Source organism: Esox lucius, chromosome 14 (genome assembly GCF_011004845.1).
Source record: "Esox lucius isolate fEsoLuc1 chromosome 14, fEsoLuc1.pri, whole genome shotgun sequence".
NCBI classification, from domain to species: domain Eukaryota; kingdom Metazoa; phylum Chordata; class Actinopteri; order Esociformes; family Esocidae; genus Esox; species Esox lucius.
In genome coordinates, this window is record NC_047582.1 from 18,826,476 (window position 1) to 18,839,418 (window position 12,943).

General features: G+C 42.0%; 1 protein-coding gene across 6 annotated transcripts in view; it reads right to left on the reverse strand.

The window, feature by feature from the left end:
• LOC105015080 (mediator complex subunit 13L) overlaps nt 1-12,943 on the reverse strand; it is a 102,950-nt gene that overhangs the window by 16,777 nt on the left and 73,230 nt on the right. The gene's annotated exons all lie outside the window — the stretch shown is intronic.

The following is a 12,943-nucleotide window of genomic DNA, read 5'->3' on the forward strand; positions in this document are numbered from 1 at the left end:
AAAGAGAGAGAGAGAGATAAAGAGAAAGACGGCGAGTCTCTGAGAGAGAAACAGACAAAGAGAGAGAGAGAAAGAGTACACAGTGGCAGAACACCTGACCACTGTGACAGACCCAGATGGACACAGACACCAACAGAGACGGAGAGGAAGACAGACTGAAACAGAGACAGAAAAACAGTGACAGTCGGTTTGTATGCAGTACAAACTTTTCACAAGAGAGAAGCAATAGATACCAGGTCAGTCAGTCACAGTACATCATAGACTTCATCTTCCAAACAGGTCAGAAATCATTCCTGACACAGTTGTGCACTGTCCTACATTGAGACACTTGAAGCAAACAGCGCCGCTGACAGATAATAATGAGAATCTTGATTTGTATACACTGTACTGTATGTGGGGGAAACCAAATCAGTCTGAAAATACCAAACCATACATCAAATAATACAAGCTGATTGTTTGACTACCATCGTGTGGGACCTTACTGCAAGGATAAATCCATATATACCTATGACTGATTAGAATGATATAGTGTTTATGTAGTTACAGCGTTTTCTCTTCTTTACATTTCCTGCACACACTTTATCACCCTGGTTTTATCACACACGGAATCACTAAACCATTATTGCCATCTACAGCATATGCCAGGGTGGGCAGGACATCATTAAACACTAGATTGCTTAATTTTTGTTCATTTTTTATATGTAAACCCAATCGCCTGGCTGGCCAGGCTTATACACCAACAGACAATAAACCCGGCATGTAATCTCCATGTGATTACCCTGTTGCCTAGTGCCTATGCAATATCTCTGTACCCCCAGGAAACTGGCCAGCGTTAGAGCCATAATAAATCATCAATTCAATACAGTGGCCAATTCCAAAGCCACTCACAGGCTGATCTTTAATATAAGTATAGATAATGTACCTTGTCTGCATCTGGTTGAAGTAATGTTATTCACTGTAACTGTGGCCAGAAGATGGCGCTGAGCGACAGGGGAGAAAGGCTAGTTTCTCTGCTACATAAACAATCCTCAAGCTCACCAAGAAAAACATATCGTCATAACAGCAGGCGGTTCCATACACACACACACACACGCAAACACACACACACACACAAAACAACACACACACTTCCTGATGTTCCCACTGCTCCATCACGCCAAGAAACTCACACTGGCCTCTCTAGTCCTCCACCTCTCAATAATTCAGATCTCTACAGCAGAGGATGTAGCTCCCCTCCACCTCCTCACTTAACGCCAGATGAAGAACTATTTATAGCTGTAAGGGGCGTCTCTAGTCAACAGTCCAAACCAGCCCACCAATGACACACGCACATAGACACATGCACACGCAAGCACACGCCACACATACACACACACAGCCCAGTTAGGCCCAGCCCTAACCCTACTATATATGAAAAGCATGCTTTGTTGTCTGCTGCTGCCTCTGTTTAGAGACTGACTGTGCATCATTGCTAAGTAACAAACCATCCAACCCTTCATCGGCCTTTGGGGTACAGTCCTGAACAAAATAATTCAAAAGGGCTAAGAATCTGTCATACAATAGGGAAAAACATAATGTGAGAATGAATTGTTTGCAAAAATTTTAATATTTCTTTTGCATACTTAAAATAAACACTTAACTGTAATCACCCATCATAAGTACAATCCTGTAGTTTGACAGTTGGCCTGAGATATAGTTTTCATCACATCTTGAGTTTCTCAACTTCTACTGCCTCAACACACTTAATAAGTCGAGTGCAAGCAGGTCCTGCAATTTCCTCTACATTTTGGTAAAATATGTTTACTCAATAGTCAGGTCCTCTGTTTTTACTCAAGCAAAAGAAAATATTTTGGCCTGCTTGTTTTTTTATCAGAGTTGCATACGAAAACACACATTAGTCCTTTCCATGACTCCCGCGTGACCCTGTCTTTTAACCACAACCAGAGGAGACTGGTTTCCATGAAAAATGCTTCGATATACAGATGGCTGCACAGCTAACTGGTTTGCTTCTCCGCTATATATATATTTCGGTCGAACCCTAATATATATATATATATATATATCAGCTTGGCCAATAATTGGATCCGATATTCATACTTTTTACAATAATCGGAATCATTCATTTGTCTGATATGATTGCTCAAATACGTCTGAATGCGCTTCTCTGGGAGGCACATCTCTCAGAATGATTTTTGCATGTATGGCGAAAAGTCCCGCCCACAGTATTATCAGATTGGTTATACATCACTAGTAAATAGCCAATCAATACTGTATGTCATATTTGTGCGAGAGACGTGGGAAAGAGGAACGCAAAAAGATGCTTGGATGAGACGAGAGACTGTTTTCTCCAAGGTAAGAATGCTGACGTTGTTTAAGTTGCAATAAACATCACAATAATCTAAACAGAATTTGCAACAAACATTGCAATCATTATGATATTTACAAATACCCAGCTTCAGTTTTTGTTGGACAAAAGTTACTCCACCGAAAATGCTTGAACTAATGTTTTGGTGTAGCCTACTAGCAGAAAAAAATACTTTGGAAAATATTTTTCAGGACCCCCGTTTAATAGGGCGAACATGATTAGGGATTTCATTCAACGAAGGCAATTGCAAATTCTAAATCAGCCACACATTTTCTGCCAAAGTTGCTGCCTAATGCACTTTGTTGCAGTAAAGATAGCTAACGCTAACGTTTATTTATGCAGTAATATTTTTGTGTAACGACGTCAGCGCTAATGTAACTAGATAGTTACAGTAACGTTGTTAGTATGGTTACAATTATTATATAACAGAACACTCGCCCGTATTAGTTTTTTTACGTTTTTACATGATGCTAGGTAGGTTTAGCAAAAGTAACATCAACTTTGCTTAGTTTAAAGCTTTAATCTCTGTTTGGATTAAATTATGTTGCCTATCTTTTGCACTTTACTAAATTGGTTTCCTAGCAAATTACCAGGGGCGATTGGTCATTAGGGGCAGGTGGGGCACAGATCCAGCTGTTGTCAACGGAAAGAACTGCAACTAAATTATTTTTATTTCTGAAAGATTAGGTCCTATAATTCATTATCTATGAATATAGCATCTTCCTAAATTGCATATAATTTGTGTTATGATTTTATTTCATGTTCATTGGTCCCTGCCTTGCTGCTTCAGTCTGCGTTCTGCTAATTTGAGTTCACAGTAGTAGGCATAGGCTAAGCGTGAATGTGGGGATAGCCCCTCTCTCACAATGCAATGTACATCATACGTGTGAAAATATTAATACACATGCTCAGAATGTTCAATTAAATCACACAAATTGATCAATGTAAATCACACATATTTGATGCCAAGTGGGGCTGACAGTCGGTTGCCCCAATACAGCGTAATTTCGTATTTCAGTCCTGATTGGCTGTCTGTCTGTCTGGCGCCAACATTAGTTGGCAAGAAGAGCGAGGAGGGTAGATTGTCTTAGCTAGCTTGATAGCTTCACAAACGCCAGATAACTTGAGAAAATGAATAAAGTGGATTTCATACTCGAGCACCGGTTTGAAACCCTTAATTTGGAGGAGAAACTTGAAGTAAGGCGACTTGGTGCCCATCAGCCACGGGATATTGTCATCACTCAAACTGCTGGTAAAAGTAACCATGGGTTTAAGTTTGGTAGTGGTTTTAGAAGAAAAAGTGGCTAATGGTTAGCATACAAAAGAAGGCACTCTTCTGTTTTTCATGTCTGCTATTTGATGGAGATGGTACTTGGTCGAGGATGGGTTACAACAGAGGTCTCAAACCGGTTCCACGGAGGGCCGACTGTCTGCAGGTTTTCGCTCTCACCTTGTACTTAACTGACTAATTAGGTCACTAATTGGTTCGTTTCAACCCCTACCTGGTTGTTTAGGTCTGAACTGGGAACCAATTTAAAGGAAAACCCAAAAACCTGCAGACACATGGCCCTCCGTGGAACCGGTTTGAGACCTCTGGGTTACAAAGTTTTGAAACATCTTTCTGAGAGGATTGCAAAACATGAGAGCAGCAGGAGTCATCTGTACAATGCTGTGAAATTGGGCTTACTTGGAAGAGTAAATGTCACAGCCCAAGTTGACTGTGCATACAGGCGCTCCATTGAGCAGCATAACAAACAGGTGGAGGAAAACAGGTACGTTCACAGTCGGATCATAACATGTATTAAACTGTGTGGAAAATGTGAAACCGCACTGCAGGGGCACGATGAGTCGGTGGACTCCCTGAATCCTGGAATATTCAGATACATGTTCAAGAATATGTGTGAGGGTGATTCAAGACTTCAGAGGCACTATGACGCTCAGCCCATCTTCAAAGGGTCATCTAGCACTGTACAAAACGAACTTTTACACTGTATGTATGAAGTGTACAGCAAGGAGATAGCCAAGCAAGTGAATGAGACATCATTTGTTGCCATACAGGCAGATGAGACAGCTGATGTCTCCTGTAAATAACAAATGGTGGTTGGGTGTCAATACATGTTGCCTGACAATACAGTGACAGAGAGGTTTTTGGAGTTTGTGGAAGTCAAAGATAAATCTGGACTCAGCCTCTCTAATAGCATCAAGGGTGTGCTGGAATCACTGAAGCTGGGAGAAAAGCTGATCGCTCAAACTTATGATGGTGCGGCTGTAATGAGTGGAAATGTCCGAGGGGTACAGACGCTTATGAAAGAGACATTCCCACATGCCCAGTTTGTTCACTGCTATGCTCACCAGTTGAACCTGACCTTGCAGCAACTTGGTTCAGCAAGGATGAGCATCCTGAAGGTGTTTTTTGCAGATTTAACTGCTTTTGCCACCTTTTTTCTCTGGCGCTCCCAAACGTGTTGAGGCACTTGCTGAGGCAACACAGAGACGCATTCCAAGGCCACCCACTGTACGATGGAACTTTAAAAGTAGAACTGTCAATGCAGTTTGGGAAAACCGCGCTGTGCTTCTCCTGTGTATGGAGGACATACGCACACAACCAGGATGGGATGAGGCCACCATAAGTTAGGCATACGGCCTGTCAAATAAAACACTGTTCATGATGAAACAGACGAGCCAGGCTGACGAGTAACCAACACAGCGCCGGTGAAGCAGGCATTCGACACAGTCATCTCCCAGGGGAAGCAGAGGTTTTCACAAAGTGACCACCTGATTGCTGCCAAGCTGGTTGACAGCTCGCTCCTCCCACAATTAGTCCTGCCACTCCCTACATCTGAGCTTGACTGTGCGGTGAAACTATGGCCTCTAGGAAACGAGGAAAAGTTGAAGTCTGAGCTGACCACTCTGTACCGTCACACTGAGCTTCACACTGGTAAGACGGCACTGTCTCTGTTAAGATCCATCCATGAGAACAACCTAGAGGAGGCTTTTGCTGAGACCGTCACTCTGCTGAAAATGATCATAACAACACCTATGACGACATCCGAGTCAGAGAGGAACTTTTCGATCTTGAAGAGGGTAAAAACCTTCATAGCCACGACTCAACGCATTGGCCATGTTGTCCATCGAAAGCCAGCTGATTCAGCAGCTACATGACTTAATTCCCAAAGTAATCGAAAAGTTTGCCCAGAGGAAGAACCACCATGCCACCTTTCTCTTCAAGTGTGCCCTCAGCCTTGGTGAGCGAAAGCATATTTTATCATCCTGCCTTTGTGGTGCTGGTCCGTGCCTTGGTCATATTTTTGTGCTAGATTGATTGATAAAGATGGCGACGAGTGTCAGTGTGTCCATGCTTATATATTAAGGTTGTTGTCATAGAATGGATCTGGATCCCTAAAAAGTTGTCTTTCCGCGTTGCTGTGGCCTTCAGTGGTGTTGAGCTCATTGCTGTTCGCGTATGGCCCTGTAGGCACATTGGTTCTGAGCTTGGTTGCATTCCTAATTTAGGTTTGTAAATGTGAGAGTGGTAATTGTACACGTGTGTGAGATAGAAGGAGAGCAATTACACAAGAAGGTCTCTCTCTCTCTCTCTCTCTCCAGTATGTGTACTACAACACCTGGTAGAATCAAGCCGCTCTGTCGTTAAACGTGTTTTGTGGAGCCACGCTGTTTGTTGATGTGTTAAAGCAAGAGGGAGTTTTGTAGCTTAACTGGTGTGTATCCTATATTTTAAAATGGTTTGTGCCCCACCAATTTATATAAAAATAATATAAAAACGCCACTGCAAACTACATACACTTGTGTGTTGAATTAATTAGCTATCATTATTTGAATGCGATAGCTACTGTAACTTTAACAAGGTTATTTGTTTACCGTTAATTTAGTCAGTTGACTACTGTTCTGGCCTCTTAACTGGACTCCCCAAAAAGACTGTAAAACAGCTGCAGCTCATTCAGAATGCTACTGCTAGAATGTTAACCAGGACCAAGAGGACAGAGCACATCACTCCAGTTCTTAAATCTTTGCATTGGCTTCCAGTCAGTTACAGAATAGATTTAAAAGTGGTGCTTTTAGTTTATAAATCTCTGAATGGTTTAGGACCCAAATACATTTCTGATATGTTTGAAGAATATAAACCGAGCAGGGCTCTTAGATCAGCTAGTAGAGGCCAGAGTCCAAAGTAAACATGGAGAAGCTGCGTTTAGCACTTATGCTGCACACAACTGGAATAAACTACCAGAAGATTTTAGACGTGCCCCAAACGTATCAGTTTTTAAATCCAGATTAAAAACACTTCTCTTTTCACGTGCCTATGACTGAGCACTTAAACTTAACCACACTGTTTAGCTTTATTGCTTCCTATGTTTTTATCCTGTTTTTAATCTTTATGTTTTCTTATAGTTTTTTTTTTTGTTATTATTATGTTTTCTTTTGTTTTGATGTTTTCATTTGAATATTTGGTTTTGTTATTGTATTTTTATATATATATATATAATTGTTTCTTTTTCTTTGTAAACCACATTGAATTGCTTTGATGTATGCATTGTCCTATATAAACTTCCTTGCTTGCTTGCATAGAGATCTATGGAGATTGCTCCCTTTTGCAGCCAGCCTCAAGTGGCCTTCGATGAGTTGCAGTTTTTAGCACTTCCCGGGTAGGCTTCATTTTGCCCCTTGGTTGATACATTACCTTCATATTGTAAACAACTTGCATACAAAGACTTTCCAATGCTTTTGTGCTTTAATAATTTAAGCATGTTTATGTTTTTTGACCCTAAACCTTCTCTTGAAACCCCAGATAGCTAAACCACAGTTACAGTAACGTTTTACTTAATTCATTTTACAGGAAAGAAAAATGTAAAAAGTAAAATGTATTTAGTTAATTATTTGTGTCTATATAAAATCTCAGTTCACAAGACATGCTTGCTAGGAAAGCCCTGCAATTTATTCTTCAAAATATGTTTAAATGTTCTGTTTTCTAGTATTATATATATTTATTTTTAAATGCATTTAAATAATGTTTTGTGTTGGTGTTTTTGCTACTTAAAAGTTTGATTTTTACCGGAAAAGTATATCGGCCCCAAATATCAGTCAGTCTCCTTGATCATTAATAAGTGGTATTGGCATCTGCCCTGAAAAAACAAATCCTGTTGACCACAATATACACCCTAGGCGCAGTGGATCTCAACCCACTCTGGGACCCCCAGTCGGTCTGGGTATTTTAACTAGCACACCTGATTCAACTTGTCTAGTGATTCTCAAGCCCTTGATTAGTGAATCTGCTGTGCTAGATCAGGGCTACAGCTAAGCTGTGGTACAACTGTACAAATTGTGCTTTCTTTAGGATGGATAATGACAAACCATACTTTTAATATAATCAATGACATTTATTCATATAGTCCTTTTTACATCAGCAGTTGTCACAAAGTACTGTTATAAAACACCCATCAAGCTTCATAATCATTACAAGCAATAACACACATGGGCCAATATGTTTATATCCTCAATGAATATTAGTGCTCCTATGTAAGATGGACTTTTAAATGTTTTGTTTTCATATTTTAGTATATGATTTTGACAATAGCCTAATTCTAAATACATTTTCTCTTTTTAAGGACTCTCACAAATACAAGCCCACATCTGTGAGCTTATGCAATTCTTTTTATTTTAATTTTACATTTAATTTAGCTTGGGCTGTAATGACATTATCAAGTAACTTTAATAATTTGATTACAAAACAATTATTGATTCAAATGTACTTTTCAAGGCTTCTATTCATCATGGCAGTGAAGCTAGAGAACATTCAGGAAGGTTGTGATGGTCCTGGAGAAAAATACAAAGAGTTTGGGAGCATTTCACGCCACAGGTGCAAACTTGTATTTTACACAAGCATGTTTTTCGATGCTGAAACATCTGAACAGTTTGCATCATAATGCTGCCTGGCTTGATCTATTTTAATAATAATGTGGTGTACTTTTTCAATTAACCAAAGTGCCAAGGATGAGTACATGCATTGTAACAAGTTCAACTCAACAAGAAAAGATTCTTCAGCAACGCATGTTCGTCACAGACCTGTGCTCAATTTCAACAGGGTAAGAGAGGTTAGAGGTTTCAAGAGATGACTGTGTTTTAAATTGAAAAAAGTGTTTTTGTGTTGTTTGTTTCTAAATTCAAAAAACTTACTAATTAGATACTCAATTACCAAAATATTAATTAGTTGCAGCTGTAGTTTATTTAGCTTTTTCTGCTATTTGTGGGAATACAATGACCATATAAAATGCTAAAAACAGAGAACACTGCATATGACTTGATGTATTAGGTTACAAAATCCAACTTTTGTATATATTGTTAAAAATAAGTTAGGCCACACTGAATGACTCAGAACATGACGAATCATAGTTGTCTTGGTAAAATGTATTTTCTAACATCAGAGAGAAACTTCATCACCGTAGCATGTTTACAGCCACTTTGGGCAGAGGGGGTTGGCCATGCTGCTACATGGGGAATCACAACAATCAAAACATAATGCTTTGTCCCATTTCAGGCTACACGGACCAACAAGATCAAAACGGCACTTAACTGACCCCGAGAGGAACTACAAAAACAGAGGCTCATATAACCATGAGATTGATGCTGCCTGTCCTTTGCAAAGGGCATTTTCCTGCACAGTAAGCGTGTGTGTCAGGGTGTGCAGACACTTGGGTTCCCTCCCTGCCTCCTAGAGTGTGTCATACGATGCTCCGTGGCAGGAGGACAGTCAGGCTAGGCAGAGATGTACTGTGTGCTGTATGAGCTGGGTATTCATAAATGAACAGGAGTGATGGTGGAGCCTTGCCCCGGGCTGACAGCACAGGAACCAGAGAGAAGGAGGGGAGAGGGAGGAGAGAAGAAGACGGAGAGAGGGAGGAGAAAGGTAGAAGAGGGAGAGGGGGAGGAGAGAGCAAGAAAAAGAGGGAAGAGGAGCGAGGGGGAGGTGAATAATTCAGCGCCACACACTCTCAGATTCGGCCACACTTAACGCTGAGATCACAGCCAGGTTTAATGGCTTGGTACTGAGCACAATTAATGCCTTTATGCTCAAATCAATCAGACACTGCAGAGCAGGAGAGGGATGGCTATACATGGACACTCCATCTACTTTCCCCCAAGACTGAGTGTGTGGTTCGGCTTGAGTGTGTGTGTATCAGTGTGTGTGTGTGTATCAGTGTGTGTGTGTGTGTGTGTGTGTGTGTGTGTGTGTTGTGCAATGTATTAGTGTAAGCTAAGAGCCCTACTCATTAAAGCAAGGCAGTTAGAACCAATGTACACCACTAGATATAATGTAAAGCATTCACAGAACATGGCTTTGTCCTGTAGTAGAGCCACTGACTGTACCAGGTGAGAACACATGTTTCTGTGTCATTGGCCGATGACTTCGAGATGACAACACATGTTCCTGTGTCATTGGCTGATGTCTACCAGGTGACAACGTGTCCTGTGTCATCGGCTGATGTCTACCAGGTGACAACGTGTCCTGTGTCATCGGCTGATGTCTACCAGGTGACAACGTGTCATGTGTCATCGGCTGATGTCTACCAGGTGACAGCGTGTCATGTGTCATCGGCTGATGTCTACCAGGTGACAATGTGTTCCTGTGTCACTGGAGGATGACTACCAGGTGACAACACGTTCTTGAGTCATTGGTGGATTTCAACCTAATGACAACGTGTTTCTGTGTCATTAGTAAATGTCTTCCAGGTGACAGTGTGTTCCTTTGTCACCGGCTAATGTCTACCAGGTGACGACATGTTCTTGAGTCATTGGTGGATATCTACCAGATGACAATGTGTTCCTGTTTCACTGACTAATGTCTACCAGATGACAAGGTGTTCCTGGGTCATTTGCACCACAGTGAGCAGCCCATCAAACAAACTATATCAGCACCACTGGGGTTCTGAATAACAAGTAAATGTTTGGTAAATGCATAATCTCAATAACATATCTCCATTCTCCCTCATTGATGTTTAAATGTCCAGAAAGTTAAGAGAGAGAAAAATACAGTCAGAGCGAGAAATGGGGAGAGAGACAAGGAGACCAAGAGGAAGAGAGGGAACAGGAGAATGACAGGGAGAGAAAGAGACCGAGAAATACATGAAGACAGAGAGAAACTGGAAGAGAGAGATAGAGGGAAGAATAATGAGATTGTGTCCTGGCTAGATTTCATTATCCACACTCATATGCATACTAAGCACACCCTGTGCATTTATACAGACTAGCGCAAATGTGAATCTCCATGCAATGATCCCCACTAATCTGTTCCACCATTTCACTGACCCGACTTTGGCTCTCCGCGCCGCCGCCGAATCTCAATTGTGAATGATCTTAATCTGTCTGGGTGATAATGAGTGTTACCACAAGACCAGGCCGCTCCAATCCACTCTGACCTCTTTACAGACTAACAGAACCACGCTGGTGCTGGTAGCATGACAGTGACCAATGGGAAGACCTTCTGTCTCTCCCATCCCTCCTCAACGCCTCTCAAATTAACCAGTAGATGAGGAGAATGCAGTCATCCAGGCTTGTGCATTATTCATTGCCTGCCCGGTGGGTGGCCCTAGCCCGGGTTGCTGCTAGCTAGCTCGACGTAAGAGCTGAATAACACAGAGATTCATCTATTTCTATCGGTAACTGCTGGTTCAAGGACACACTACCAATTTGAAAGGTCTTGGTGTCCTTTTGCGAATGACGAAAGCACAACACAATGATATCAAGTACAGACAAATATGAAGTGTAGTAATTGTTTTGGTGATCGTTGATTGTAGTCATTTCAATTGTTGTGTTAGTTACTCTACACATGTACTTGCCTTTTTCGTTCAACCACTGACTTTGCAGTGTGGTAAATAGAAATAGCATACGGCATCATACATCATAATATCATTAAGAAGCCAGGGGCTTTAAGGAGAGTCGATGGTAAACAGCCTACAGTCCACAGATCTTCCAAGCTAGTCAGACTTTACCTACACACTGTAGAGCCGAGCAGTAAAGGAGGATGTGGTGGCTGCTGTGTGATATATAGTCTTTATTTCTATTGATCCACTCTTTCTCCTCAGTGACTGAGGTGTTTACTGGCGCTATTGGAATCACAGAGGATAAAATAAATGTTTCCCTCTGCTTTTTGTCACTCAATAAATGGCCCTATTAAAGGATTTCCTGTGTGTTGGGGAGATGGGCAACTGGAGAGCCTGTGGCTACACCAAGGGGACAGGGGAGCGATGGGAAATATAAATACACAAGAGAAAAGTGGGAAGTAATTTTCCACAGTTACTAGAATTTCTGCTAGACTTATAAACACTTCTGACCCCATCCCTCAATGATGTCAATAAAAAGAGTAGCATAACCCCAGCTGTGACGAGGTGATGTTCCAGTACATTCCCCAGTAGGGTTGTGCTTCAGTCTGGGAGTCAGCATGATGTATTCAGTCACTCAGCCGGAAACAGATGAGCCGTTACTCTGACATGAGCCTCTCGGAGACAGAAATCACTGTGTTGCCTATCCATCAATTAAAATGCTCATGTGAACTACAATTAATGAACCTGATCAGATACAAATAATCACCAAATAACTGTCATTACTAGTACCACTAAATGGTGGTATGTACTGTAATAGGTTGTCAGGACAAAGCCTAGTACGGTCTCTGATTCTTCCTCACCACGCTCTTCAGTCATATTCCTCTTGAAAGCTTAGCTGAGCAGTATCTCTTGAAGACGGCACAGTGATTTAAAGTATGGAAACTTTTAGCGAAGTGACTGATCCACCCAACCCTGCCCTACAAGTCAGTCGCCACGGAAACCATTGGATGCACATGGCTGTCCGACACCGGTAGCCTCAGGGTCCCAGGGGACCTCGGTCGCATGGCGCGTTCAACCGGTCACCTCACTGTGTAACGCGTCCCGCTTGCATACTTCTAATTGAAGCGGTTTAGAGCAGGAATATTACTCCTGGATAAAGGGAGGTTTGCGAACTTCCGACCGATGACGGTATGTGAACGTAAGTGAAATTAAATCAAGACAGAAAATAAATCACGTGCGCCAAACATCCCTGTTGCAGAACCCCCCCCCCCCCCCCCCCAAACAACCAAATGTACACAATCCATGCACACATGTATTTTCACCTTTAGCCAGGTTCTGCTCAGGGCAAGCCCTTCTTATACCTTAGCATTGTATCACAGATGTTTCAGAGCAGTCAAGCCAATGATCTGCTTCATCCACTCAGACACACGCAATTGGATACAATTAACAAGGCACTCTGGAATGAATCTCTCTGGATGTGAAGGAGTGAGGGAGGGAGGGGGGGGCAGTAAAAGCTAAGGGTTATTTTGGATGGGGAAGTACAGCGAGGGAGAGGGGATGGAGAAAGGGGGAACAGAATTGAAGGGAAGGGACTTCTCCTTTTTCTACTTTCCAGAGGTAGCTGCCTGACCTTGTGATGTAGCCTGACACCAAACGTCCGTTGCCAGGGAGATGGCTAATGTCTCAATGTCATTGGCTCCCTCCTGGCTGAGGGGAGAGGGGAGCTATCCAGACAGCCTCACAC